The sequence below is a fragment of the Onychomys torridus genome, chromosome 11, assembly GCF_903995425.1.
Source record: "Onychomys torridus chromosome 11, mOncTor1.1, whole genome shotgun sequence".
Lineage (NCBI taxonomy): Eukaryota > Metazoa > Chordata > Mammalia > Rodentia > Cricetidae > Onychomys > Onychomys torridus.
Window position 1 is genome coordinate 50,198,591 of NC_050453.1, and position 26,572 is coordinate 50,225,162.

General features: G+C 41.0%; 1 pseudogene; it reads left to right on the forward strand.

Annotated features, from left to right (window-relative positions):
- The first annotated feature begins 8,719 nt into the window (after positions 1-8,719).
- LOC118593592 lies at positions 8,720-8,869 on the forward strand (annotated as a pseudogene).
- Positions 8,870-26,572: the final 17,703 nt, after the last annotated feature.

Below are 26,572 nucleotides of genomic sequence, written 5' to 3' on the forward strand. Positions count from 1 at the left end.
CAGTTCAGCTGAGACCCATTCAGATGAGGACACAGAGGCTTCCAGTCTGGGGAAACAGGATCAGCTGAGGAAGTGGCGAGGCGAGGTAGCTGTGGCTGGTTCTGCTTCTCTGATCTTCCAGCTTTCACCCCAATACCTGGCCTCAAGTTTGTTTTTATTAATAAGACCATTTAAGATTCATGCTACACATGTGTGTTCTTGCTTCTAAAGTAGTTAACTGTAATAAACTAAACTGTAGATTGAAAATAAAAAAAGAAAGAAATAAAAAGAAAAAGGAAAGGGCATGACTACCCCTAGGTGTGATGGAGGAGAGAGTTTACTGTAGACATGTGGGAGAGCATAGTCAGAGGCAGGGACATCTGGGAGAGTCCAGGGTGGACCTGACCAGGCTGAGCTGGGCGGTGTGGGGAGAGTGGACTGGGAAAGGAGAGAGGCAAGAGGAGAGAGCGGAGCCCATTTTGTAGACCAGGCTAGCCTGGGACTCATAGAGCTCTGCTTGCCTCTGCCTCCCAAGTGCTAGGATTAAAGAGAGTTCCAGGACAACCAGGACAGTTACACAGAGAAACTATGTCTCAAAAAACAAACAAACAAGTGCTGGTCAACATCTGGAGAGGATCTCCTTAGGTGTTTTCACATACTCAAGCATATCAAACAAACTGAGCATCCATGGGCCAGGCCAAGCCTTTTCTTACAAAGCTACCAGTTCTACTGGGGGTGGCTCTGATGGCAAGGTACCCTGGGAGTTGGGAGCCAAGGAATACCACGAAATCACTGACAGTGTAGCAGCTCACAGCTCAGCTCTAGGGAAGAGTTTCTCCAGCAGGGGATGGATTCCCCAGTGAAATTGTTACAGCTCTGTTCTGCTCACCCTGGAAAAGTGTTACAGCTCTGCTCCACTCTGCTGAAAAGTTGTTACAGCTGGCTCCACTCTGGCAAAAGTGTCTCACCATTCAATAAACCTCACTCAAGGGATTTATTTATTGGGAAGGAAGAATCCACGAGGGTGGCCGCCCCCACTAGGTAGGGAAGTGGCAACAAACCGAACAGAATACAGAGCTTATATAGGATGGGGGTGGGGTGCAGGGATTTCCAGGGTGGCTTGTGATTGGTGGGTTTTTGTGGCTTGATTCTGAGACAAGCTCAGGGACTGGTGGGATTTCAAGTCTTCCGTGCTGGGGTCAAGTCAAGGGCAGGGTGTTCTTTCCTTGGCCCTTTTTACCCTACAGATAGGGGGATAACATGACTCACCATGAAGACTTTAAGAATACCAAAAGCTTTTACCTCTAAATACTACAAATATACAAATTTGAGGATTTGGTTTAAAATATATGAAATTTGGGATACATATTGAAACTGTATCATTTTTCACATTGCTTTGTTCCAAAGTATTTTCATATTAAGTCCATAGTTACTTTTCTCTACAAGTTTTTCCTGACATTCCAAACCAGTTAATTATGGAAGTCAACAAACAGGATCAGGATCTAGTCTGCAAGGGACTTAAAACTGTTTATCCTAATAAATGAGACTGGTGAATGTAACCCAGAGATGTTGGTCTATAAAAGACTACACACTGGGTTGGAGAGTGAGCTCATTTGGTACAGTGCTTGCCATGCCCTGTCTTAGGATCCCCAGCACCAGTGTAAAAGCTAGGCATGGAGGAGCACACCTGCATGCCTGGAACCCTAGTACTGGGGGAGCAGAGACAGGAAGCTTCCCTGAGCTCACTGCCTGCTGCTGCTCTTGCTGAATTAGCAAGCTCCAGGTTAATTAAGAGACTCTCCAAAGTGAAGGAAGGGGGTAAAAGAGGAAGACACTCAACATTCTCTCTCTCACACACACACACAAGCGTACAAAGATTATACATTATTCAGTGACAGGACACCCCTTTAGACCTTCCTTTTTTTTTTTAAATCTGGAGCACAATCTCCTCCTCCACCTTTTCTCTTTCCTTCCCTCCTCCTTTTCCACCCCCTAATCCCTTTGAGTTTCAACATTGAGTCAAGTGGAATTTTTAACTAAAGTAAAACATTTCTTGGGCAAGTAAGATGATTCAGCAGGTAAAGGCACTCGCTATGTAAACCTGACCACCTGAGTTCAGTCCCTAAACTCTGTCACGGAAGGAGAGAGATTAGCCTGAAAGTTAGTCTCTGACCTCCACCTGAGTGCCATGGCACACACAAACTCCTACGCACATACACATCATGAACATATACGTCTATACTAATAATAAGTAAGAACTTAAGAAATTCTCTTTTTATTTAAATTGTGTCTTTTACCCTTTTTTGGGAATCCTCCTAGGAGAATGTAGGATAAACTATGGAAAGAAAAACATTTTTTTTTTTTTTGAAGAAAAAGGCACTCACTGGTACCCACAGAAAATATCTATCTATATGTATTGGTGTATTAGAGTCTACATTTGAATTGTATACATATAAAAACTTGTTTAATGGGCAATAGTATCTTAGTCTATTTTGTGTTACTATCAGTCTGTTTACATCGGGATCAGTTATGAAGAAAATACATTCATTCCTTATGTTTGTTTGTTTGTTTGTTTGTTTTTGTTTTTTTTTTTCGAGACAGGGTTTCTCTGTGTAGCTTTGCACCTTTCCTGGAACTCACTTGGTATCCCAGGCTGGCCTCGAACTCACAGAGATCCACCTGGCTCTGCTTCCCGAGTGCTGGGATTAAAGGCATGCGCCACCACTGCCTGGCCTCCTTACGGTTTTGTAGGCTAAGTTAGTATGAGGCACTGGCATCTGGGGAAACACTTCTTGCTGCATCATCCACAGGAGAAGGCAAGAAACAAGAACGCACACGTGGAGGGTATGAGGATGAGGGCATATTGGGAATTAACTTCCAACACATGGACTTTGGAGAACACATTCCAATACTTTTTTCACTCAACTTCCTTAGCAACCCTATGAAATAAGTATGTTCTTACCCTCATTTTATATATAAAGAAGAGAAAATACCAAAGGGCTAGGTAACTTGCCAAGGTTAATTCACTTGATGGACTGTGCCTTTAATTCAAGTGATCTGATGATTCCCAGATGCCACAATTGCAGCTATCACATCACTCTTGTTCTCCACAGGTAGTATGTCTCTAATTAATGATGGACAATTTGTCCTTTGAGAAGGAATAGAACCATTCAGCACACTCTTCTGGTCTGTATGGGCACTAGGTACACATACATGCACAAACATACATTCAGACACTCACATATATACACAAAATAAAACAAAAATAATCTTTTTAAAAAAAGAATGATGAAACAGATTTGATTATTATAAGTCCCTCTACTTCTGATGCCCCACTTTACCACTGTCTTATAAGGGTCAAGCATGAGTCAAAAACCTGTCTGGCTGTTTCCTGTAAAGGGTAAACTGAATAGGGCACTGGAGGTAGATCACTTTGGTCCTCTACCTCCTCACAGGCAGGAGAAAGGCAGCTTCCGTCAGCATCTGAACTGGCAAAAACAGCTGGACCATGATATTCTTCTGTGAAATAATTTCATATTATCAACAGTCAGATCAAAGCACAGGTTGACGTCATGGGACAAGATAAAACAAGACTGTTCAGTGAGTATATCTGAACACACCTACATATGGTCACTGTGAGTGACCCTACTTCTTTTCTAGTTACAACATTAGCTTCATTGATTTCTTCATTCATTCCTTCTAGATACAGAAAACCATAACCCTGGGGGCCAAATCTACCCATAACTTTTCTTGTTTTCTTTTTTTTTTATTGTTGGTGATTGAACCATTATTATGCATATGCTCTAGCACTTAAGTATACCAACCAGCTCATCTTTTTTTGCACAATATTTAGGAACGAATGCCTTTAACAGTTTAAAACAATGTAGGCCGGGCTGTGGTGGCACATGCCTCTAATTCCAGCACTCAGGAGGCAGAGCCAGGCAGATATCTGAGTTCAAAGCCAGCCTGGTCTGCAGAGTGAGTTCCAGGACAGCCAGGGCTACACAGAGAAAGCTTGTCTCAAAAAATATCAAAACAACAACAACAAACAATTTTTAAAAAATCAAAGAAGATGTGAATGAGACTATGCTGTCCACAAATATTCTTAAATGTTCTGCTACCTCTTAACATCACTCCACTAGGACCATACAGCTAACAAGTGAATCCTTAGGGAACACACTCAGACCACATTTGAAATATAATGTTCCCCCAAATCATGTAACACAAACTCCAAATTGTATTGACTAATTAATTGATAAATGGGTGGATCAATAAAGACAGAGTCCCAAGCTGACCTCAGGGACATCCTTGAACTTGTGTTTTGTTGTGTTTTTAGATTTACTGATTTTTACATTCATTGGTGTTTTGCCTGCATGTATGTCTGTGCAAGGGTGCCAGATCCTCTGGAACTAGAGTTACAGACAGTTGTGAACTGCCATGTGGTTGCTAGGAATTGATCCAGGTCCTCTGGAAGAGCAGCTGGTGAACCATTTTTCCAGTCTGAACTTGTGATCTTTCTACCTCTGCTTCCTGAGTCCTGGACTTACAAGTGTATGTTACTAGGTCCCCTGTGTTGTACTGAGGATGCAACCCAGAAATTTGTGCACACTAGAAGAGTATTCTACCAACTGAGCTATATTTTTAACCCCTAAGCACAAACTGAGCAAGTCCAATTTTACATTCTCTTACAGAAATGTGCATTGGTACATATCATGTATGGTATTCCTTTAGCACACAGTCAGTGGACTCAGCCTCCTTTATTTAATAAATGTACATCAAAAACAAAAGTCAAATAACCATATTGGACAAATACCATTAGTGTCATGTTTTTGTGTGATCTGAAAGCTAAGAATTTGTTTTCCATATTTTAAGGGATTGTTTCAAAACAAAGGAAGAAAAAAGTAAGAATACAGAAAGTCAAAACAGAAGAAAAAGACAGAAATCATCTGTAGATCACGAATCTTCTAACACTCATTAGTTATCTTTTCACAGAAAAATATTGCCACCTCTTAGTTCAGAACTATGAAAGGTCTGAGATTTTTATGGTGTTTGCAAGCTGACAAGTTAGTCGGCCAGGTTCCTGGGTGATAACACAAACAAGATTCCCAGATAAGAGATAAAGCACTTGACTACTGAAATCCCTTTCCAGAGTGTCAGCACTAATTCTTTTTAATGAACAAACCTCCTAGTAAAGGTTTTACCATTGCTTATCAATGTTACACTGTGGGCCAAATTTCAGCATGATTTCAGAGGGGACAAAGCATGTTTGTCACGTCCAGCACGGCTCCGAGGATGGGTCTGACCAGGCAACAAGGCAATGAAGAAAAGACAAAAACACAGACACATAGAAAAGCTAGGATAGGCCCTCTGATAGAAAAGGAAAGCACCCAAGAAGCGCAGCATGTTTATTATATACAGTCAAACAGGGAGGCTGGATATTGCATACAGCTGAATAAGAAGGCAGTGTTGTTTCATACAGATAAACAAGGAGGCAGGGCCATTACATACAGCTGAACAAGGAGGCAGACTGTAGAGTAGCGGCCTTCAAGCCAAAAACAGGGTGGGGGTGAGGAGACTGCTATAGTGGACAGTTTCCGCATACGTTGTTAACATCTACTCTATGACCAAAGGAAGGCTTTACCATCACTTTGAGCCTCACCAGGGAATGGTCTGGGGCATTGGAGTCCTTAACATGGCTGTGCCTATGTCAATAGTACACATTCACTCAAGGCTTCCTCTCTACCACATGTATTTAAACCATAGAGCTAGGTGGCTAGTTAAAACAACTATTCCGTTCAGGAGCTGAGCAACATTGCAGCCTGGCCCCCTCATCGCCGTGGATACGTTCATGGCCTGTACTGGATTACCTCTCCCCGTTCTGTAGTTTTTAAGAGGGTTCAGGAGAGACCCTTGCTGCAGCTGATGAGGATCCTCAATTGTCTAATTCAGGCATCTAAAGTCTTGTGCATCCTCCTGACTGAGACCACCTGGCCCAAAGCTGAGAGGTAAGTTTACAGTGAATTAAGCTGCAAATTAAATTCCAGTATTCTGTCAAGGCTATTCATAGCAAGGTTCATTTCTTCCTCCCTAAGAATAAGGTCTCTCAGGATCTTGCCATTAGCTAATCAGAATTCCTCTGTTCCTTGACAAAACTGTTTGTTTAGCTTTCTAACAATCTTTCCAACGGTCTGTTTGCCAGTCTGGTTACCTATTAGATGAAAGATTTACAGGGAGAGGCCAGGCAGAGGTGTTTATCATTGAGCTGGAACTAAGAGGGTCAGAAGGCCTTTTTCTCAGACAAATGTGTTTGGATCAACTATGCCTCCAGTCTCTATTAAGAATTATACAAGGACGCCGGGCGGTGGTGGCGCACACCTTTAATCCCAGCACTCGGGAGGCAGAGCCAGGTGGATTTCTGTGAGTTTGAGGCCAGCCTGGGCTACCAAGTGAGTTCCAGGAAAGGCGCAAAGCTACACAGAGAAACCCTGTCTCGAAAAACCAAAAAAAAAAAAAAAAAGAATTATACAAGGACTTCGTCACTAGTTTTATCTTCTGTCTGTGCTGTGTTTAATTCCTCTGCTTGGAATCAGGTTTATCCAACTTGTGTTTGGTGACAAGTATATTTTACTGTATTTTGTGGATCTGGGCTACGCAAGGACCGTCTTTAGGAAATGTGCTCTCAAGTTCATTTCAACTAAAAACTGCCTATTGTTCATCTAACATTCCCTTTCTTCCAATTTTCAAGTTTTAATGCTAATTTATATGCGTATCTGCCTAACTACCAACCTTACCAAGGCTAAATACAAAATACAATAGACCTTTACCTACTTTCAACAAGGTTGTCCCTTCCAGAAATCCCTTGTGAGGAAATTATGCTCGTTGGTCTCAAAGAAAGAAACAGAGACCACGAGGATTGGAGATGTAGCTCAGGTGGAGACGTGCTTGGCCTGGCACACATGGAATTCTGTGTTCAGTCCCCAGCAGTAACCCAACTTGGTATAACTTCACATGCCTGGAATCCCACTCAGCACTCAGGAAGGCAGAAAGCTTGGGTGTGCAAGCTCATTCCCAGCCACACAGCTAGTTTATAGGCAGCCTGAGTGACATCAGAACCCTGTCTCAAAGCAACGACAACAAAAGTGAAGAGAACATCTTGTTTAGGTATAAGACACCCTCTTTATATACCTAGTGTGAAGATTAATAAAATGCTGGTTTTCCCGCATGGCATAACTAGACAACATTGGCAGAACCCAAATTATTCTTTAAATTAGCTATAATAAAACTCTTGAGCTGGTGATGGTGTGCACTTATAACCTAAATACTCAGGAGGCTTCTAGCAGTTCAAGACCAGCCTGGCCTGCATAGCAAGTTCCAGAACAACCGGAGCTTCACAGTGAGAACTTATCTAAAAACCAAAAAAAAAAAAAAAAAAACTGAAAAGAACAATAACAAAACCAAACAAAATTACACTTCCTGGCATGTTGTTTTTTCCCATTTTTTAAAATTCTTCCCTCATACATTACATCCAGACTGCAGCTTCCTCTCCCTCCACTCCTCCCAGCACTCCACCCATTCCCTCTCTCCCAGATCCACTCCTTCTCCATTTTCTTTCAGAAAAGAGCAGGCCTCCCAGGGATACCGACTCGACTCAGAAAAACAAGATACAGTAAGACCTGGTACAATCCCTCACATCAGGGCTGGGTGAGGCAACCCAATAGGAGGAAAAGGGTCCCACGAGAGTCAGAGACACCCGACTCCCACTATCAGGAGTCCCACAACAACACTAAGGTGACAACCATGACATATATTCAGGTGACCTATGCATAGAACCACGCAGGCTGCGTGACTGCCCCTTCAGTCTCCGTGAACATGAGCCCTGCTTCGTTGATTCTGTGGGCGGTGTTCTCCTGGTGTCCCCGACCCCTCTGATTCCTACAATTCTTTCTCTTCCTCTTCTGCGGGGTCCCCCAGGCTCCAAGGAGAGGGACCCCATGGAGATCTTTAGTTTGGACTCTCTCTCTCTCTCTCTCTCTCTCTCTCTCTCTCTCTCTCTCTCTCTCTCTCTCTCTCTCTCTCTCTCTGCCTTAGGTTTGGCCCTGGGTCTCTTCATCTGCTCCCATCAGCTTCAGGCAGAAGCCTCTCTGATGAAGATTGGGCTACGTGTGCATTTTATAACCGGTATTTTTCCAGCAAACTTTCTTTTCCCTTTGCAGAGAAGCACAATTAACCTTGTACAGCAGTCATTTTATGTTTGCTGGAAGCTTTTTCCTTTTCTTACATTTCTTTCTGTATTTTATCTGTCTTGTAAAATCATAAAGATTAAATGAGGAGCAAACAAGCATCGGTTGTTGAGTCCTTGTTTTAGGAATATCCAGTTCAAATAAGACAGAATAGCTAAGTGATAAAAGTGTTGGTAAACTTTTTGTGTTTATTTTGTGAACCTTTGAAAAGCCTTTGTTACCACGGTTACAAGAAAACAAGGGCCTTAATTTCAAGATAAAAAAAGAAACTTCAATCTTTAAAGTTTTTTTTTCTTTCTTTCTTTTTTTTTTTAATATTTGAATTTTCAAGATAGGGTTTCTCAGTGTAACAACCTTGGCTGTCCTGTATTCTCTCTATAGACCCAGCTGGCCTCGAACTCAGAGCTCCACCTGCCTCTGCCTCCCAAGTGCTAGGATTAATGGCACTGGCCACCACTGTCCAGCTCTCAGGCTTTAAATTTTATATCATGTAAAAATAATGTCTTACCTGGCAGGGGAGATGCCATGATAACGAAGATGGCTTTCTTTCCCAGGGCGAGGCTTATCCATTGCTCACCCCTGAGATTTCCCCAAGCGCAGGGAACTCCATAATTTGTGGTAGTGGGGGCCTGTGTTTGTGCGCCTCCCTGGAAAAAGAAAGACAAGAAAAAAGAAAGAAAGAATGCCAACACAACGTTGTTTTAAACAGGGTCAAGGTCAAATTTACTTTAATTAACTTTCTAAATCTCCTAGGTGGATGTTCTGAGTCATTATCATTTATTTTTATATTGTTTTTAAATTCCAGGGGTCTGAGTTCAAGGCCAGCCTGGTCTACAGAGTGAGTTCCCGTGCAACCAGGACTGTACAGAGAAACCCTGTCTTGAAAAACAACATCAAAAAACCCAAAAACAAAAACAAAAAGAACTTAAAAAAAAAACCCAGATATGGATATGTTTATGTGTCCATAATATTTTTAATAAACATAAATAAAAATATGTTACTATAGATAATGAAATGGTATTGATAGATATCATTTTTAAAAGTTTATTTATTTATTTTGTACACAGAAGAGGGCACCAGATCTCATTACAGATGGTTGTGAGCCACCATGTGGGTGCTGGGAATTGAACTCAGGACCTCTGGAAGAATAGTTGGTGCTCTTAACCTCTAAGCCATCTCTCCAGCTCCATAGATATCATTTTTAAAGTTTTGATTTTATTAAATTTTAATGCACCAAAAAATAATTAAGATTGTAAATCTCAGATCCTTGACTACTTTTAAGACATTAGGGAAGTGATTATTTAATCATTAAACAAATATTGATGCCTGAATATTTAGATAAAACCCAAATATGTTGGTTATATATATGCAGGGAACTCAGAAGACAATTGATTTTAATGTCAAGTAAGAAGATAAACATATAAAAAATGAACAGCTTTTCTCAGATCTGTAAGAGAGATAAGGATTTGGGACTAACCACTGTCCCCAAACCTGGACAGACATAGTTCACCTGAGGACAGGTCTCTGTGTAGAAACAGATACAGGGACCAGAGCTGGGGCTGGAACATGTCATCATAGCTGATGGTCTTAGTTGATTTCTATTGCTATAACAAAACATCATGACCAAGTCAATTTCTAAAAGCAGGCATTTAATTTGGGTTCCCAGTTGCAGAGGGTTAGAATCCATGACCTTCATGTGGGGAGCCTGGCAGTAGTCAGGTGGGTAGAGGCACTGGTGTACTAGCTGAGCACTCACATCTTGAGATACAACCACCAGGCAAAGAAAATTAGCTGGGAATGAATGGCACGGGCTTTTGAAATCTCAAAGCCTGACCCCAGTGACACACCTCCTTCTACAAGGCCACACCTCCTAATCCTTCCTAAACAGTTCCATAACCTGAGGACCAAGTATCAAATCTATGAACCTATGGGGCCATTCTCATTTAACTCACCACACTGATGAGTTGCTGGAGGCTCAAAGTGCGCAGTTCTGAGGGGGACCTAGTCCTAGGGAGACTTCCTAATTCTGCTATTATCCTCTAGGATTTGGACTTGTGTTCTGTAACTACATATCGGAGAGAAATCAACTGGCAATGGGCAATTATCTGGCAAGGGGCAGAGAAAAGATGATTTTGAAATATAACAGAGAACTCTTTTCTTACCAAGGTTTCTTCTAAAAAAAAAAAAAAAAAAAAAACCAAAGAGAAAACCTAACTAGTTAACTCAAGTTTAGTCAGCTGGAATTTTGTCAGATCCTACCTGACCTATGAGATAGAATATCAAATTCCAGTCATCTGTGCCCTTCTATGTGGGAAAGAGGGGATATATACATGTCCAGAGCACTCTCATTGTCCTGCCTCTCTGAGACTGAGGAGAACTGGTAAAGTCCTCTGTGGTGATAATGTGCTCCCCAATATATTGTGTACCCTAATAAACTTATCTGGGGTTAGAGGACAGAACAGCCACTAGATACAGAGGCTAGAAAATGGTGGCACACGCACCTTTAATCCTAGCATTCCAGAGGCAGAGATCCATCTGGCTCTCTGTGAGTTCAAAGCCACACTGGAAACAACCAGGCATGGTGACACACACCTTTAATCCCAGGGAGTGATGGCAGGAAGCAGAAAGGTATATAAGGTGTGAGGACCAGGAACTAGAGCTGGGTAAGCTTTTAGGCTTTGAGCAGCAGTTCAGCTGAGATTCATTCGGATGAGGACTCAGAGGCTTCCAGTTCGAGGAAATGAGACCAGCTGAGGCATTGGTGAGGTGAGGTTAGCTGTGGCTGGTTCTGTTTCTCTGACCTTTCAGCATTCACCCCGATACCTGGATCCAGGTTTGCTTTTATTAATAAGACCCTTTAAGAATCATGCTACTTGTCCTCAGTTCAGTACCACAATCCCTCTTTAAAGATGGAATGCTAGTTATCTGACTACACAATGCCGCCCCTTCCCTGTAACTTAATGCCACATTTCAAGGCCTTACAGCAATTCCCATTAACTGGTACATTGTGTCCAGCTATCAAGAAAAAACTGTAAGGTTTATCAAACTGAATAAAAACGTGATTTGAAGAGACAGAAGAAAGTGTCAGACACAGCGGGGGTGTCGGAGTGATCAGAACAGGAATGAAAACAATAATTTACGTGTTGGGAGCGCCGATGGACAAACGAGGCAGGAGGCAAGGACAGATGGGCAGTGCCAGCCAGGGGGAAGGAAATCTTATCAAAGAAACACCCATGGTGAGAACACAGTAACCGGGCTTGGCATAGCAGGGCACTCGGGTAATCTCAGGACTCAGAAGAATCTCAGGACTCAGAAGACAAGGGCAAGAATAGCTTGAATTTAAGGCTAGTCAGTGCTACACAGCAAAACCCTGTTTGAAAAAAAAAAAAATAAAGTACGAAAGTAAAACAAAAATACTGTGACAGAAACAAAAAATGCTTTTGATGGGCTTATTTGAAGAATAGACATGACTGAGGAAAGACTTTGTGAGTCTGAGGTAATTTCATATGAGACCCTTCCAACCTGAAAAGTAAAGACAATGAAGACTGAAAATCATAGAAACTAAATATCCAAGGATGATTAGAAGAAAAATAATAACTAAGTTACTGTCAGATAGCAAACCACAGATCCAGGCAGTTCAGAAAATACCACACAGAATAACACTCTTCCTTCCCCATAATAAGATAAACAAAATAAAGAACAAACCCTTCACTTCCAGAGTGTTATTTTCACACTACAGAAAATACAAGATAAAGACAGAATGCTGTAATTTATACCAAATACAATAGCTAGGAAGTGTTAGTTCTCAGGTTCTATAACACAGCAAGGTCACCACTGTCGACACAATCTATTGCATATTTTAAAAAATTAGAAGAGATGATGCTGGATGTTTATAATCTGTGGGAGACCAGATTTTTCCCCAGGGTACTCTTGCGGAGAGAGAGAGATAAGAGATTGAGGTAGAAAAATAGAGGTAGAAGGGTAGAAGACAGAGAAACAGAAACACAGGATAGCCTCGGGAGGGCCTGGATCCTTATCACCAGCCCCTTCTGTCTCTTCTAAAGAGCTATTTATAGGAACACCAAAGGGTGGAGCAAAAGACCTCCCTCTAGCTCAGCCAAGTGTAGACCCTTCCAATCACCAGTAACCATGCACATGGTCTAATGCAGCCCGGCTGGGTAAAGCAAGCTTAGATCTCACTAGGAAACCTTTGTAGGTCTCTACAACAATCCATAGACATGATAATTATTTGAGAAGATAGAAATGCCAATTACTCTGGTTCAATAATTACACATGTATGTGTCAATTTATCATATATGATAATGTCATACATAAGCATATGGGCATATTAGGTGCCAGTTAAAAAGAAAATCACTAAGTCTGAACAAGTCCAGAAGGGAGAAAATACCTTACCAGTAGAGGAACAAAGAGAAGAGTTTCATTCACCTTTTGAGACACCATGCAAAACAAAAGAGAGCAGAGTGGGATAGTTAACGTGCTGAGACAAGGTGCTGGAGAAATGGCTCAGTGGTTCAGAGCACTGGTTGCTCTTTCAGGGGACCCAGGTTCAATTCCCAGCACCCACATGGCAGTCACAACTGTCTGTAACTGCAGTTCTGAGGGACCTGACACCTTCACACAGACATATGCCAGTGAAACACCAATGCCCTTAAAATAAAAATAAAAAGTGCTGAGACAAGTCGGATATGGTGACTGACATCTACAACCTGACACTCAGGAGGTAAAGGCAAGAGGATGGGGAATTTGAGCTAGCCTGGGCTACTAAGTGAGTTTGATGCCACTCTCAGCCACATAGTAAGACGCTGTCCTTCAAACAAACAAACAAACAAGCAAACAAGCAAGCAAACACCACCCCCAAAACACATAAAATGAAAGCCTAAGATTTTACTAAACTGCAGTTTTATACTTTTTGAAATTATCCTGTAACAACACTAAAGGAGACATAAAGATTTTTCTCAGACAAACATAAAGAATTTGTTGCACACAGATCTTCATTACAGGAAAATAAATAATACACCTTAGAAATTCAAACCTTCATAAAGAAAGGGAGAACACCAAGGAAGGAACACATGAAGTTACTGTACTAACTTTATTTTTTGTATTAACATGACTAATTTTAATATCACAATTTGATGAAAATAATAACAGCAACAGCATATGTATTATGTGTACTTACGTGGATGTGTGTCCATATAAGCATTTATAAATTTGTTATCATTTGGCTATGAGGTGTTGTTCCCTCCTCCCTAGGTAAAACTGAAAGAACTGTCAGAAGAAAAAGATGAATCCAGTATAAGTTGGAGGCCTTAACATTCTATAATATATGAACAGATTCGGCAGGAAGAAAAAAGTCAGTCACAACGTGGTTGAATTTGCCACCATTGACCATGTTGTTATCATTGTGCTCTTCAGACTATTTCATTCAATAAAGGAAGGAGCTTCCTTCTCAAACTCACTACATTCTGGGCCAGAAAATAGCTTACGAGGATGAAAATCATAGGATGTTGCTGTGGGAGGTCTTTCTATATGCTGTGAATATATGCTGCTCCAATTGGTTAATAAGTAAAACTGCATTGGCCTATGGTAGGGCAGAATGGAGCCAGGTGGGAGACCCAAGAGGGATAGAGAGAAGAGAAAAGCAGGGCCAGGGGAGACACTGGAAGCCATCGCCAGGAGAAGCAAGATGTGAGGGAACAGGTAATGCCACGAAGCCATGTGGCAAAACATAGATTAATAGGAATGGGTTAAGTTGAAAGAGTTAGCTAGCAAGAAGCCTGAGCTATAGGCCTAACAGTTTGTAACTAATATAAACCTCTGAGTGATTATTTTATAAGCAGCTGTGAGAAGTTGGGTGAGTGTAGTTGGAGACCTTCTCTCCAGGTGCCACCAAGCCCCCACAGTCCACAACCCACATATAAAATAATCACTCAGATGCTTGTATTACTTATAAACTGTATAGCCGTGGCAGGCTTCTTGTTATCTACTTCTTTTATCTTAAATTAACCCATTTTTATTCATCTATAAGTTGCCACATGGCTCGTGGCTTACCTGTACTTTACATCTCTCTTGTCATGGCGGTGGCTGGCAGCTCTCTCTGCCTCCACGTTCCACTTCCTAGACTTCTCTTCTCTGTTTGTCCCACCTCTACTTCCTGCCTGGCTACTGGCCAATCAGTGTTTTATTTTAACCAATCAGAGCAACACATTTGACATGAACATCCCACAGCAGGTGAGAAAGATTCATGCGGGCTGTAGGGCTAGGTGGGACAGAGAAACTTCTGCCTACAGGATGTCCTCTCTGAGATCACAATGGAATTAAACAATAACAGAAATATAGGTAGAGAATCAATGCAGCTCTCAGATTTGCATAGGTCAAAGACCATTATTTTTGTGATATTTTAGTAATATTGCAGGAAACAATATTAATGTTACTACAATCATGTTCCAGCATACATGAAGCTGAACTTGACATGACTGTAAATGCAATGTCACTTATGTTAGCGTGCTTGAAAGTATAACATTCAGGTATAAAGCTAATAAAATATGTACGTGACATATGCGAGGAAAATTAAAGACGTAACTAAGTCAAATAGCCAAACAAATGAGGCAATATTCCATATTCGCAGACAAGGAAACTGAATATAATTCATATGTCAGTGTTTCTCAACTTGATTTATAGACTTGGTGTAATCCCATTCACAATAATAGCAAGGTATTTTCTAGACATGAACAAATCAATTCTAAGTTTTATGGGTAAACAAAGTCCCCAGAATAGTCAAGACAAAATTGAAGTTAAACAAATGTACTTTTTTTTTTTTTTTTGCTCTTTGGGGGCTTGCCATCCAGCTCCCAGATAAATACATGGAGACTTATTCCTACTCATGTATGCCCAGCCTCTTGGTTTGTTTCTAGCCAGCTTTTCTTTCTTTCTTTCTTTCTTTCTTTCTTTCTTTCTTTCTTTCTTTCTTTCTTTCTTTCTTCCATTCTTCCTTCCTTCCTTCCTTCCTTCCTTCCTTCCTTCCTGTCTTTTTTTCTTTCTTTTTTTCTTTTCTGTTCTTTCTGTCTTTTTTTTTTTTTTTTTGGTTTTTTCAAGACAGGGTTTCTCTGTGTAGCTTTGCACTTTTTCTGGATCTCGCTCTGTAGATCAGGCTGGCCTTGAACTCACAGAGATCCGCCTGACTCTGCCTCCAGTGCTGGGATTCAAGGTGTGCGCCACCACCGCCTGGCTCTAACCAGCTTTTCTAACTTAAATTATCCTATTTTGTGGGTGGTGGCGGCGCATGCCTTGAATTCCAGCATTCGGGAGGCAGAGCCAGGCAGATCTCTGTGAGTTTGAGGCCAGCCTGGTCTACCAAGCGAGTTCCAGGAAAGGTGCAAAGCTACACAGAGAAACCCTGTCTTGAAAAACCAAAATAAATAAATAAATAAATAAATAAATAAATAAATAAATAAATAAAACTATCCTATTTTTATTTAGCTATGTTTTACCTCTGGGCTTTTTACCTTTCTTTATTCTATATATCTTTCTTTCCTTTTTACTCTGTGGCTAACTGTGTGGCTGGCCCCTGGCGTCCTTTCCTTCTCCTTTTCTCTCTCTTCTCTTTTTTTCTTAGTGAGCCTAGATTTCTTCTCCTATTTATTCTTTCTGCCTGGCAGCCTCATCTATTTCTCTTTCCTGCCTAGCTATTGGCCATTCAGCTCTTTATTAGGCCAATCAGGTGTTTTCCGCAGGCAAAGTAACACAGTTTTATAGAGTTAAACACATGCAACATAAAAGAATGTAACACAACTTTGAACCATTAAACTAATATTCCACAACAAACAAATAAACAAACAACTTAATAGGACCGACACTACCCCATTATGGGGCTCAAATAATCACAATAGTGATTACATCAAATGGAAAGTAAAATAGGTCATGGGAACAGGAAAAGAGTTTAGATATAGATCTATATAAATATAATCAGCTGATTTTTTACTAAGAAGCAAAGGCAACAGTGGGGACATGATAGTATATCAATAAACTGTGTTTGAACAACTGTTAATCTGTGGTGGTTTGAAATAGAATGTCCTCATAGACTCATATGGTTTACTCAGGCACTAGTTGGTTGAATTCTTTATGAAGGATTAGGTGGTACGGCCTTTTTGAAGGAAGTAGGCCATTGGGGGTGGTCTTTGAAGTTTGAGGAGTCCATAGGATTCTCAATTAACTCTCCCTTTCTCATGGTTGTGGATCAGCTACTTCTCCAAGTGCTATGCCTGTCTGCCTGCTGCCATGCTCCCCACTATGATGGGCATGGACTCACCTGTAGTAGAAGTTTTCAGTCTAGATCGCAGGTCAGCTCTGTCCCACCGGTTGCTCCCAAATAACCACACAGAGATTGCTTATTAATTATAAGGGCTCAGCCAATGGCTTAGGCTTGTTTTTAGCTAGTTCTAATAACTTAAATTAACCCATTTCTATTAATCTATGTGCTTCCCTGAGGCTCATTTACCTCATCTATGAACTTCTTATGCTGCTTCTTTTGTGTCTGGTTGGCATCTCCTCTTGACTCCTGAGACTCTGCCCCAGTGTTCTCTCTGTTCCAAATATCCTGTCTAGCCATCAGCTAACCAGCTTTTTATTAACAACTCATCTATAATTACACAGCATTCACCTCTGAAACTGTAAGACTCAAACTTTTTCTTTTATTACTTGCCTTGGTTATGGTATCTTATTCTAGCAATTTGAAAGCAAGTAAGACAATATCCATAAGAGAAAATTTATACAGTCCCTTACACTTCTTGTAAGAAAGAATTCAAAATGGATCATGAACATATATCTAAAATGAAAAACCACAAAACTGTTAGAAGAAAGCATTAGGGCCGGGCGGTGGTGGTGGCAGTGGCGGCGGCGGCGGTGCACGCCTTTAATCCCAGCGTTCAGAAGGCAGAGGCAGGTGGATCTCTGTGAGTTTGAGGCCAGCCTGGGCTACAGAGTGAGTTCCAGGACAGGCTCCAAAGCTACACAGAGAAACCCTGTCTTGAAAAACCAAAACCAAAGCCAAAAAAAAAAAGAAAGAAAGAAAGAAAAAAAGCATTAGGAAAGAAAGCATTAAAGTCATAGTTTGACCTCAGAGAAATAGTATCAAAGGCACATTCCACAAAAGAAAGAATTGATAAGCTGGACTTCATTAAAATTATATTTCTTCTTGTGCTTTACATACACCATAAGAGAATAGCCATGTAACAGACTTGGAGAAAATACTTACAATGGACATATTTGATAAGTGACTGAAATCCAAAATATATAAAGAACTCTAAGAATTCAACAGTAAGTAAACAAAGATACTACTGAAAATGGATCAAAGATGTTAACAGACACCTTACCAAAGAAGATATAGAGATAGTGACCATTTCAAAAGATGGTCCACATAATATGACATCAAGGAAATGTGTAGCTGAAGTTTTTCTGGTCTTGACTGATCCTTCAGCTGCTCAGACCCAAATGAACACACAAAGACTTACATTAATTAAAGCTGCATAGCCTAATGGTTCAGGCTTCTTGCTAGCTAGATCTTACATCTTAAATTAACCCATTTCTATAAATCTATACCTTGCCATGTGGCTTGTGGCTTACCAGTATCTTTACATCATTCTTCTCATGGCAGCGGCTGGTAGTGTCTCCTGACTCAGCCCTCCTGTTTCCAGAATTCTCCTCTCTCTTTGTCCCACCTATACTTCCTGTCTGGCTCTGACCAATCAGCACTTTATTTATTAACCAATCTGAGGAACACATTCACAGCATTTAGAGTGATATCCACAGCAGAAATGCAAATTAAAACAAAGAGATACCACTACATACCTGCTAAAATGACCATAGTCCATAACACTGGCATCACTCAAAGCTGGTATGAAGATGAGGAACTTTCACTCATTGTTGGTATCAAAGAAAAATTATCCAGTCACATTGGGAGATAATTTGGTAAATTCTTACAAAACTAAATATTCTTTTATCATTTGACCCTGCAATCTGACTTCTTGGTATTTACATGGGAGTTTAAAACTTGCATCCATATAAGCTTGGGAAAAGATATTGATAGGGGGTCGACTCAACCTTAAAGTTGACAAAACTTAGAAGTCACCAAGACAATAGATTATTAGTTGGTCTGAAAAATAAGTGAGCTATCAACCAAGAGAAAACATGGAAGATGCTCATATGGTCACTAACAAGCAAAAGAAGCTAATGTGTAAAAACACTGTAAGATCCCAGCTCTATAACATTTGGGAAGAGCAACACTAGGGATATGGTAAAATGAGCTACCTAGGATTCAACGAGCATACAAAGATCTGTCTGTACCTGTATTTGTGTGTATAAGACCCATGAGTTCCAGGTTATAAAACAAGCAAGCAGGATACTCTCTGATTGTTGGTCAGCCATTTAATCAATAGATCTTAATTGTTGGGAATTCTGGAACTCAAATTGCAGATATGCATAGCTTAGTTTTTAATTTTTTGAAATAATATAATTACATCATATCCTTCATTCTCTTTCCTCCTTCCAGCTCCTTCCAAGAACCTCCTCTTCTGCTGTCTTTCAAATTCATATTTCTTTTCTTAAATTGTTGTTACATATACACAGTCCTAAATATATAAATGTGACCTCCTCAGACAGACAGACAGACACACACACACACAATTTATATATACACACACATATATACATATTCATATATGTTTTCAGGCTTACCATTTGGTGTTGGATAACCAGTTAGTGTGCTCTTCCATGAGGAAGATGATTTCTCCCTTTCCCAGCATTCCTTGCTGCCTGTAGTTCTTTCTCTAGGGTTGAGGCCTCATGAGCATTCTCTCTTCTATGTTAGTATGTCTCTTGGTATCATTTCTTGTTCATGTTTAGGTTGCCACATATGAGTGTAGCTTCTCTGACATTTCCTTTTTGTTTTATAAATTTATTTATCTTTATTTATTGCCAATATGTTTGGCTGTGGGAGGATGTTGGGTCCGAGAGTTACAGACAGTTGTGAGCTGCCATGTGGGTGCTGGGAATTGAACCTGGGTCCTCTGGAAAAGCAGTCAGTGCTCTTAACCACTGTGCCATCTCTCTAGCCCCTTCTCTGACATTTCTAGTAGACAATCCCACAGCAAAATTCCTGTTCCTCTGATGCTTTCAATATTTCCATCTCCTCTTCGGAAATGATCCCTGAGCCTTATGTGTAGGAGTTTTAGATGTCTCAGATGGGACTGGGTTCCACAACTCTGCATTTGATCAGTTGTGGTTTATCTATCACAAGGAGAAATTTTCTTGAGGAGGGGGTGAGAATTACACTTACTTGTGGGCATAAGGATGAATATTTGGAATGCAGTGTTGGGGAATATTATTTTAAGGTGTGTTACTTTTGTTTATGTTGCATTTGTTTAACTCTGTGAAGCTGTGTGACTGTGCCTGTCTAGAACACCTGATGGTCTAATAAAGAGCTGAACGGCCAATAGTGAGGCAAGAGAGAGAATAGGCAGGGCTGGCAGGCAGGCAAAGAGGATATATAGAAGGAGAAATCTGAGAGGAAGGATTGAGAGATGGGGAGGAGGCCTTGAGGGGCCAGCTACCCAGCCAGCCACAGGCTAAGAACAAAAGAAAGGTTATAGGAGTAAGAAAAGGAAAAGCAGAGGCAAGAAGGTAGATGGGCTACTTTAAGTTAAGAAAAGCTGGCAAAAAAGAATCCTGTACAATAAAACAACCTCTGGAGGCATCACAATCCCCGACCTCAAGCTCTACTATAGAGCTACTGTAATAAAAACAGCTTGGTACTGGCATAAAAACCAACATGTGGATCAATGGAATCGAATTGAAGACCCTGACATTAACCTGCACACCTATGAACATATAATTTTTGACAAAGAAGCCAAAAATGTACAATGGAAAAAAGAAAGCATCTTCAACAAATGGTGCTGGCATAACTGGATGTCAATGTGTAGAAGGCTACAAATAGATCCATATCTGTCACAGTGCACAAAACTTAAATCCAAGTAGATCAAAGACCTCAACATAAATCCAGTTACTCTGAACCTGATAGTAGAGAAAGTAGGAAGTACTCTTGAACGCATTGGCACTGGAGATCACTTTCTAAATATAACACCAGTAGCACAGACACTGAGAGAAACAATCAATCAATGGGACCTATTGAAACTGAGAAGCTTTTGTAGAGCAAAGGACACGGTCAACAAAACAAAGTGACAGCCTACAGAATGGGAAAAGGCCTTCACCAACCCCATATCTGACAGAGGGCTGATATCCAGAATATATAAAGAACTCAAGAAATTAGACATCAAAATGCCCAACAGTCCAATTAAGAAATGGGCTATAGAACTAAACAGAGAATTCTCAACAGAGGAAGCCCAAATGGTTGAAAGACATTTAAGGAATTGCTCAACATCCCTAATTATCCGGGAAATAAAAATCAAAACGACTCTGAGATACCACCTTACACCTGCCAGAATGGCTAAGATCAAAAGCACAGAAGACAGCTTATGCTGGAGAGGATATAGAGCAAGTGGAGCTCTCCTCCACTGCTGGTGGGAATGCAAGCTTGTACAGCCACTTTGGAAATCAATATGGCGCTTCCTTAGAAAATTGGGAATCCATTTCCCCCAAGACCCAGCTATAGCACTCTTGGGCATATACCCAAGGTATGCTCAATCATACCACAAAGGCATTTGCTCAGCTATGTTCGTATCAGCTTTGTTTGTAATAGCCAGAACCTGGAAACAACCTAGATGCCCTTCAACTGAAGAATGGATAAAGAAAATATGGTACACAATGTACTCAATGGAGTACTACTCAGCAGAGAAAAACAATGACATCATGAGGTTTGCAGCCAAATGGATGGATCTAGAAAAAAATCATCCTGAGTGAGGTAACCCAGACTCAGAAGGACCAACACGGTATGTACTCACTCATAGGAGTATACTAGGTGTAAAACAAAGATGACTAGACTGCTACACAACTCCAGGGAGGCTACCTAGAAAATGGGACCCTAAGAAAGACCCAAGGATCACCCAATGACAGAGAAATGGATGAGATCTACATGAACAACCTGGACAACAGTGGGAGTAATGAAGGGCAAGATTTGAGGGAAAGAAAGCTTAGGGGATCAGGAGATCCCAGCTGCATCAAGAACAGAAAGGGAGAATGAGGAATAACAGACCATGATAAATGAAGACCACATGAGACCAGGAATAGGCAGAGTGCTCGAGAGGTCCCCAGGAATCCACAATGATATATCCTTTGTAGTCTGCTGGCAATGGTTGAGAGAAAGCCTGATCTGACCTAGTCTGGTGATCAGATGTCCAAACACCCTAACAGTCATCTTGGAACTCTTGTCCAATAACTGATGGAAGTGGAAGCAGAGATCCTTGGCCAGGCCCCAGGTAGAGCTCCAGGTGTCCAACTGTCGAGAAAGAGGAGGGTCTGCAAGAGCATGAATTGTTGAATCCAAGATTGCAAAAAGCACAGGGACAAATAGCCAAACGACTGGAAGCACATGAATTATGAACCAAAGGCTGTGGAGCCCCCAGCTGGATCAGGCCCTCTGGATAAGTGAGACCATTGAATAGCTTGATCTGTTTGGGAGGCATCCAGGCAGTGGGACCAGGACCTGTCCTTAGTGCATGAGCTGGCTGTTTGAAACCTTGGGCTTACACAGGGACACTTTGCTCAGTCTGGAAGGAAGTGACAGGACCTGCCTGTACTGAATCTACCAGGTTAAATGAATCCCCATGGGTGCCTTGATCCTGGAGGACATGGGAATGGAGGGGGGGGGCCGGGGGGAAGGTGGGGGTGGGGGCGGGAGGGGGGAGGACAGGGGAACCCATGGCTGATGTATAAAATTTAAAACACATAATAATAAAGAAAAAATTATTTATAAAAAAAAAGGAAAAAAGAAAAGCTGGCAAGAAGCAAGCCAAGCTAAGACTGGGCATTTATAAGTTATAATAAGCCTCCGTGTATGATTTATTTGGGAGCTAAGTGGTAGGCCCCTTTAAAAGAGCAAAAAACTAACATCATTTTGGCATACCAATTTGGGGCTCATATTTTCATAGGGCCTGAGAAAGCTTTGAAAAAAATAAAAGAGGATATGGCTCCTTTAATAAACCTGCTGTACGGCAGAGTACTTAAACAGCATTTTTCATGCTAAATACAAACAAAAAACTAAGTAAACCACCTGCCACAGTGCAGGGCACTGAGAATCCATAGCTGGGGTGGTGGTGGTGGTGGTGGTGGTGGTGGTGGTGGTGGTGGTGGTGGTGGTGGATTTGAATGCAGTTCAACAAACAGACCTCCAAATGGGCCCCAGCTTTAGGTTTGACTCTCAGGAACCTACAAGCAGGCAGAGCCAGATGAGAGAGCAGCCGGGAGGGGCTAGGTGTAGGTTAGCAGTTTAAAGGTTTGCTTACACAGTAAAAAAAAAAAAAAAAAGGCTAAAAGATACATAGTAAAAGAGGTCCAGATGAGGAGCCAGATGTAGGTTAGCAGTTTAAAGGTTTGCTTACACAGTCAAAACAGGCTAAAAGATACATAGTAAAAGAGGTCCAGATTCTTGACAGGTGATATATATCAACAAGGTTGTGGCTGGTTTTCCTAGGACTTGGCCATTATCTCAAATTTTCTCAGGCACCTCTAAAAAAAATAGCTTTGCCCACAGACAGCAGGAAGCAGTCTAGAGAAAACTAGGCCCACATTCCTAAGAGTTGGGGGGTGTGGGTTGTTTTGGTTATTTGGTGGGCTATGAATGTTTGTTATCATTTAGGGGAATATAGTCTATTGATACAAATTTAGTTATTTTTGTTACATTGTATATATGTTTCTACTCTTGTTTAAATGATTTTTGTTATTGATACAAATTTAAAGTTATTTTTGTTACACTGTATATATGTTTCTACACTTGTGTAAATGATTTTATATATTGATACAAATTTAAGGTTTTCTTTTTTACAACATATTGTATGTATGTTTCTATTTTTGTTTGCAGTATTATGCCTATGCACTTCATTTGGAAATGTAGGGTGAAGTTCTAGTTTTTAAAAGCTATTATTATAAACTATATAATTAGGAACATAGGTTATTGGTTAGTCATTCATAACAATCAAAATTGTAGATATGTTAGGTATGCTTTCCAGATCATATAGAGATATATTTTAGATAGATAAATGGTCTTCAAACTTTTCAAAGACCTTCAGAATATGGCATTTAAAATGTTTAGTTAACTTAGGGCTTTTCATGGCAATGAGACACATCTGCTCCTGGCAGCACAAATTTATTTCAGAGATGATGGACATCGAAGAAACTCCCAATGGAGTTTGCTTTCAATGTGGCAAGGCTAGCCACTCGGGCAAGAAGCTGCTCTTGCCTGGACTGCTTGACAGAATGTTGTATAAACTGAACATGCAGGACTTATAGGACGATGACCACTGAACTTTGCCAAAACAAGGTGGGATGGGCCTTTAGGGTTCCTGCTTCACAGAAGAAACTGCCAGACATTCTTCAGGACACAGAGGAAAGTAACTGACAAACTTGGTCAATATAGGCAGGACAGTCTTTCAAATATCTTAGTTCATTGAAAGGTCTGCCAGATACTATGACTGAAGATGGATGTCCCAATGTTGTAAAGGAACTTTGGGTGATTGTCCAGGCAGCCAGATGTCTTTGTCATTTCTAGAGTTTTAGAAAGTTGTTTACAATGTACTTTTTGTTTACTTAAATAATATTACGTCCTTCTGCGGCCTTTGGCAGAGCTGAAGACTAGATAGTTCTAGTTGCAGTTTTCCTTAGATATGATAAAAAGCAAATTAGACATAAAATTTTGCATTTCCTAAGATAGGATAGATGTAGTTAGGGATTATGCAGATTTAATAAAGTGGTGCTTGTAGGTTCTCCTTCAAGATCTATGACTTTACTAGCCCTGGGTAGATAGCTAGGTCTTTAGTACCAGGTATGATTTCTCTCTTCTTGAATGGGTCTTAAGTCAAATTAGAGAGCTGTTGCTTACCACCAACATATATGTGTTACTATGAGGTGCACAGATTTTGTCCAAGATAAAGCTGTTTTGAGTATCTTTTCTAGTTAATTTCCCAAGTTTTGGTTCTATTGCCACTATTATCTTTTATTATATTTTGACATTCTTGACTTAACGAACATTAGAGGGCCAATTTAAGGGTATTTCTATAACAACAATGCTGTAAAAATTTCAGTGCTTTAACTGTTATAAACAGTAAATAACTAATCACATATCTTACAACTTTGAGTTTAGGGATCATTAACCTTAAAAACATAAATTAATCAAAAAGAGGAATTGCTTGAAAATTATTTGTATATGAAATAAAATTCATAATCATTTGGGAGTACTATTGTTGACTTTTTTTGTTTGTTTGTTTTTGTTTTCGAGACAGGGTTTCTCTGTGTAGCTTTGCACCTTTCCTGGATCTCGCTCTGTAGACCAGGCTGGCCTTGAACTCACAGAGATTCGCCTGCCTCTGCCTCCCGAGTGCTGGGATTAAAGGTGTGTGCCACCAATGCCCGGCTATTGTTGACTTTCTTAACTCATCATGAAACTTTAGCTTCCTTAAAATTATCCGTGAATTTATTACTTCAAAATTTACAGCCAGGTGGTGGTGGTACATGCCTTTAATCCCAGCACTTGGGCAGCAGAGGCAGGTGGATCTCTGAGTTCCAGGACAGCCAGGTCTACAAAGAGAGTTCGAGGACAGAGAGCTACACAGAGAAACTGTTTTGAAAAACAAAAACCAAATCAAACCAAACCAAAACAAAGCAAAAATTCACTAGGGCCCTTTATCTTTTCACTTATTAATTCAATATTTTCTAGGAGCTGTTACTGTACCAAGTAATGTTTTAGATATTCACATGCTCTTATAGGTCTATAGTCCTTTCATTTCCTAGGCAAGCACACAAATAAAGAGGACTGTTGGGTCCTGGAGTTGTGCAAATAATGGGGTCCAGACCACTGGAGTCTATTAACCAGAAGCAAACTTTATTCCAAACACCTCAGGGCATTATGATATAGACATAAATAGAGAGATGTGCATGGGATATCCAAGCTCAGTCAGTTCTTTATTACCTGCCTTTGCAGTGTGGTTCAGAGACACGTTGAAGAGAGGACATCATTTGTGGGATAGGCATTTTTTAACCCCATATTTCCAAATCCGAAATACTCTTTGCCACACACAATAAAATTTCATTTTTTTTCAAAACAGGTCAAGAAATTTGGTTATGTCAATAAGAAAATTGTGCCTCCTCATAGAGTAAGAGAAGTGAGAAAGAAATATTCAGCTTGAAGTATATGTTTGTTTAGGGTACAAAGCCCATGCATGGTATGTAGAATTAATTTCTAGGATCCCATAACCATAAGGGTACCAATAAATCTGCTGAGTGCCATTTAAAAATCCGGTAGTCTGGCCTGCCGTGATGACATATGCTTGTAATCCCAGCACTCAGGAGGCAGAGGCAGAGGGATCTCTGTGAGTTCAAGGCCAGCCTTGTCTACAGCGTGATTCCAGGACAGCCAGGGCTACACAAAGAAACCCTGTCTCGAAAAACCAAACCAAACCAAACCAAACCAAAAAATCCGGTGGTCTGAAAGTATTCTAATTCACAGTTTGAGGTTTCTGAAGGACATTTTTTTTCTGTTTACAACCTGAAACCATTTGAGGCTTTTTGTGATTACCTGGGAGAAGTTACCGGATGGAAAAAGTTATTTCCAAGGAAGGAGAAGAGTCAACAATTAATTTTATTTCGTAGACTCTGTAGGATGCTTTCAGTTTAATCTCACGTTAGTTGTATTCCCTCCACTAACCGAATGGTGCACGAATAGTTTTCCAGCAGACTCATCTGGTCCTCTTTGCAAATCCTGCCCTTCCTTAATCACAACTCAGAGCAAACTCCAAAACGTCCACATTCCAAACTCCCCGTTTTCCGTAATAGCTTCTCCTGACCACAGGGACCTCAAGCCCTTTCTCTAAGCGTGGGTCCTATGCTCCCCAGTTCTAGGTTCGGCAATTGGCTTTCAGGGAGCAAGCACAGCGAAGCTTCGCGCCCAGGGCAAGTCAATTCGTCGGTGCGTGTGCGCGCGCGCTCCGGGGCCGCAAATCCAGAAGCGCTCTGGCAGGTGCGCGCGCACCTGTCGCTCGCCCCGCTCGCCCGGCTCGCCCCGTGTGCAAGCTTGTGCGCTCTCGCCCAAGTGTGCAAGCAGTGCGCGCCGGGCCCAGTTCCGCTTAATGCTCCTCTGCACCCGGGGAGGAGCAGCGTGGCCGGCTGGCTCCCCG